The sequence below is a fragment of the Carlito syrichta genome, unplaced genomic scaffold, assembly GCF_000164805.1.
Source record: "Carlito syrichta isolate Samal-C Ts95f unplaced genomic scaffold, Tarsius_syrichta-2.0.1 Scaffold113980, whole genome shotgun sequence".
Classification (NCBI taxonomy): Eukaryota; Metazoa; Chordata; class Mammalia; order Primates; family Tarsiidae; genus Carlito; species Carlito syrichta.
This window is the reverse complement of record NW_007058076.1, coordinates 3,193-7,870: the sequence shown is the minus strand read 5'-3', so window position 1 is coordinate 7,870 and position 4,678 is coordinate 3,193. Positions and strand designations below refer to the sequence as shown.

Genomic DNA, 4,678 nt, shown 5'->3' with positions numbered 1-4,678 from the left:
GGAAGAACTTGGAGAATGCAGAGCACCGAACAACCAAGAAATGTAGGATAAGGAATGACAGCATGAATTTTTCAGACTCAGAAAAGTGAAGGACATGGGTGTTGTGGAGGGGGTTGGAGAGGCCGGAAGCTGTGGGTTGTGCAGGGCCTCTGTAAGGTTGCTTCACATGTCAGGGCTTACTCTGAGGCTGCAGAGTTTCCCCTTTTTTCTGTCCCAATTAAAATTGGCCCTTCAAGTCTTTCTTCTCTGTGGACCTGTTCTGGCCCTAGTTCTTTTCCTGCCTCAGTATTCACAGAGGACATTTATAGTCTATTCCTGGTTAGATTCCTCTCCAGTTCAGAAATGTTTCGTCAAGTCACCCACAGGTTAAACTTCTTCCCAATGGAGCTTCCGCCATTGAGGCAATAGGTTCTCACACACCCCAGGAACCCACTCCAGACTTTTACCCCTGAGACATTCCCCTTTCCTGTACTCATGCAGCCTCTTAGCTCTCAGCACCCCAGACCCCATGGAGATGCCCTCCCCTTCTCAGGGCTTTTCTCCAGATTGAGAGCTCTCCTCTTCTCCCAGTGCAGCCTAGAGCCTCACCACAACATGAACAGTAAGTCACCCCAGAAACAGCCATGCAACCACGCTCAAGATAATAAGATTTTATTTTTGCCTTTTCAAGACCCTTGTCTCTGTGGGCAAACCTATCTGGTGAGAAGAAAGCCATGAGGAAAATTGCTCTGCAGTGGGTGTGAACACCACAGGGCCATGGTCAGTTTGGCAAGCCAAGCAATCCTATGTTTGTTTAATCCAAGATGTTTTTCATAAGATACACAATGTATAATTCATAATTCAGCCATCATCTCTGCACTTATTTTTCTAATTCAATGTCTCCATTCACAAATAATTATTATGTGTATTTATGCATTTCATTTGGCATATTGCATCAGCATTTTACAGTAAATAGATCACATTTCTTTCAGATTTTCTGACGAGCACAGATATTTATCATAAGGTATGAAAAATAAAATGAGTAGTTTACCCATCATTTCTTCAGTTATTACATTAACAGAATTTTTCCATTTGCAAATAATCCTTGTACATATAGATGGAATCATTTGGCATATTGCATCTGAAAAGGTCCCTGGAACACACCACTATTCTCTCATGCCTCCAATAAGATTCAAGAAGCCAAGAATTGAGAAAAAAGAAGTTTATTTGTGAATTCAGAATTCAGGGAGACAAGCCAGTATAGATACCAAGGCCAGCTAAGCATCTCAGATTTTGCAGTTTGTATTTATAAGCATAAGCATTGACATTTGCTACTGATTAACATCAAACTACTAACTTACAAAACATTGTGTGATATTCCAATTATTATTGCATTTTGTCAATAACAAGCATTGTTTGCATATTCTTGGTTCCCGTTACAAGGAAACTGCAATTTTCAGTTATTAGTAACTCTAAGCAAAGAATGAGTGAAGCTTCCACAAAGTAAAGCATTATTCATGGTGATACATTATTAGTCAATGAGTACAACTATACAAAAGAGTATACCAGTTATGGTTACAAGATTAATATAATTGTATTTCTGACTTTAACTATTGATCATGAAATAAACACTCTATTTTACTAACTGTGTGAATACAACCATGGAGTCTGTGAATCATTCTGTTCCAGGGAGGGTGAGCACAGTCTTGTAATTCTAAGGAATGTGGATTGTACAGGGCAGTAACCCTAAGAAATCAAACATATAACAATCATGAATTAGTAGTAGTGGGATCTCTTCATCATTTCCTCACTGTTATCCATCATGGAGGTGTGGGAATCATTGTCTCTTCCTTTGGGTTTGAACATCTGAATGGCCTTCTCAGTCAGGCAAAACTGTGCTAGGAGAGGAAAAGGGGGATTAAGGGCAATGGGGTGGGGGCAGAAAGATACACTCTTAAGTTTAAATGTTTTCTGCATCTAGCCTGATTTAATTACAAAGAACAGAAGTTTTTTTTTCCTTTAGAAACAAGTTTATTTTCCGCCAACCTTATTTCCGTGTTGCTTAAGAGCCTGTGTTGCTTAAGAGCTTAAGACCACTCAGTGGTTGTCCCTACCCATTCAGTGACCTGAGCAGTGGGAGCTGCAGACCAGTGTTCTGTGGCAGGCTGAGCGCTCCAGTCTTCAGTAGAAAACTGCTGAATTGGCACAGAGGGCACCTGCACACCTTCAGACCAGTCTGCAACCTCAGGCTGAGTAGCAGTAAACTCAGGAGCTGGAACAGTCCATTCACCCTGAAATTCTTCTTTGGTCACAGCTTTTTCAGCAGCAGCCTGATCTTCCTTTTCAATCTCTTCAGGATCTCCGTAGAAGTAGAGATCAGGCATAACCTCCCACAGGTGTTCATGGGAGATGGTGCCACACATGCGCAGAACTTCCCAAGCCAGCATCCACCACATCAGACCCACTGAGTGAGCTCCCTTATTGTTGCACAGGATAGCAATATCCACATAGCACAGAGGAGAGTCTGTGTTACACAGAGCAATGGTGGGCAGGTTAACATAAGATGCCTCTGTGAGGGGCTGGTGGTCAGCACTGGGATCAGTAATCATGCCCAGTTAATTTTATTTCTTTGTTATAGAGACAAGTTCTTGCTAAGTTGCCCAGGCTGGTCTCGAACTCGCGGGCTCAGGCAATCCAATCGCCTTGGCCTCCCAAAGTGCTGGATTACAGGCTGAGTCACCAAGCCCGACCTATAGCCAATTATTTAAAGGCAAGAAGGAGTTAGGCCTAGATCAGTCTGAAAAACAACCCCATTCTGTAATGAATTTTTATTGCAAGCTATGATGATCTGGGCCTTTGATTTTTTTCTTTTCTGTATCTGGCATAGCATTTACAAGAAACATATAAGGATCACATAGTGACAAGTGTGAAAATGACAGTTCTTTTCTTTTCTTTTTCATTTTTTTATTTTAAAGGGTTTGGTATGCCAATGTTCATTATGCAGGTACCCTTGTTGATGAAGTGTGCCCTCCCTCCCCTGGCAGATTCCCATTACTGCCAATTCCACCCCCGCTCCCTCAGCAATTTCCCACTACTTATGACAGTTATGTTGTAATTCATGAGAGTTAGTCTGGTCCAATTTTCCTGGAGGATGTCTGTCTTAGTTGTTGCTCATGAGATTGACCAGACCCCAGATATTTTCTTGAATCCCAAGCAGGTGTCAGTGGGCCAGCTTGAAGTCCAGGTGTGGGCCGCAGTGTAGTCAGGTGCTTGCCATAGGCATGAGATGTATTTTATTCAACTCCCTCTAACTTTCCAACATAAGAGTCAGTTAAACGCACCTAGCAAGATCCTAAGTTGGTTACTGCAGGGGACCAGCTCCAGCCAGATTCAGGGTACCCCAAAGGTGGAGACGGCATCGGCGATTAGAGGGAAGAAGAGAGAAAGAGAGAGAGAGAAAGTAATAGACTGACTCCGGTCCAGTGCAGAAGTGATGTGTGTTATTGGGAATTACAATGGGTCTTTTATACACAAAGTCAGATGTGGGAGGGGCGTCCCCCACCCACCAGAAACCTTAATCCATGAAAACTTAATCAATGATTGCCTTTAAGCCCTTTTCATATGTTAATCTTAAAATCCCATAACAAAGGATAACCTAATCTGTGACTGACATATTCTATAAACCTTTTTTCATCCTAAACTGATTGATTTATGCCAAGTTAAACAATTCTAAAGAAGCTTAAGTATTTACTTTACAAACGAAAGTGGCCCATCCCAGAATGTTTGGAATGTGGCCCAGTCCAAAGTTCACAGTGGGCTGCCTGCAAGTTACCCAGTTGCATTCTTTCAACAAAATGGCTGTCTTCTAAAACTATATTCTACAATTTACACCTTCAATAAATCCAAGATCATGACCCAGAAGCCTGTGACCAATGCTAAGGCTCTTAGATGTGACACGAGTTTGAATTATAAGTTGTGTGAAAGCCAAAACTGCAGTTTGTGGAAGAATGGGAGCAATGAGCTTCTAAAGTTAGCTTGTGTTCATCCTGGTCTCAGAGTTTTTATGTTTTGAGCTCACAGGAGCTTAATCTGGTTAGTGCTGAGTAGAAACGGGGAAGAAATGGGGTCAATAGCTCCCGAACGCATCCTAGTGGTCTCGGGGTCAACGGCCCTTCCTGATCCCTAACGCTCAGTGGGCCTCCATGGCTGGCTCCCAACATTTCCCCCTTTTTAAATTTTTTTTTTTTTGTGCACAAAACCATGAAACTCCATATTGAGCTGATTCTTCTTTAGCACTCTGAAGATGATTGGGAGTAAACACAGCAACAAAAGAATCACTGCTCCACAAATACCCACATTGATGAGTATAGACATTAATGTTTTTTGGTTAGCAAATGATGCCTGAATTTCTTGATGTAATTTAGTAAGATACTCAGGTCTGAATGGTTCCAAATTCCAAGTTACTTTGTCCCAAGTATGGACAGATTTAAACTCAGAATGACATTGGAGAGCCAATTTCTTTTTTAAGGTCACAAGTTCTTGCCCTACTGATAAAACTCCTTCCTCCAAAGCACTAACCTTACTTTCCAACTTCTGGTCTATGATTTCCTGAATAGCTATGGCAATAGAAATGCTTTTATAGACAGCCGATCAGCAAACATAGTTGTATGAACTTCCCTAGATAATGCTACAGCTCAAA

General features: G+C 41.7%; 1 pseudogene across 1 annotated transcript; it reads right to left on the bottom strand.

Moving 5' to 3' along the window:
* Positions 1-1,997: 1,997 nt before the first annotated feature.
* LOC103274630 lies at positions 1,998-2,588 on the bottom strand (annotated as a pseudogene). The gene has a single exon (XR_002482732.1). The product of XR_002482732.1 is annotated as a 40S ribosomal protein SA pseudogene (transcript).
* Positions 2,589-4,678: the final 2,090 nt, after the last annotated feature.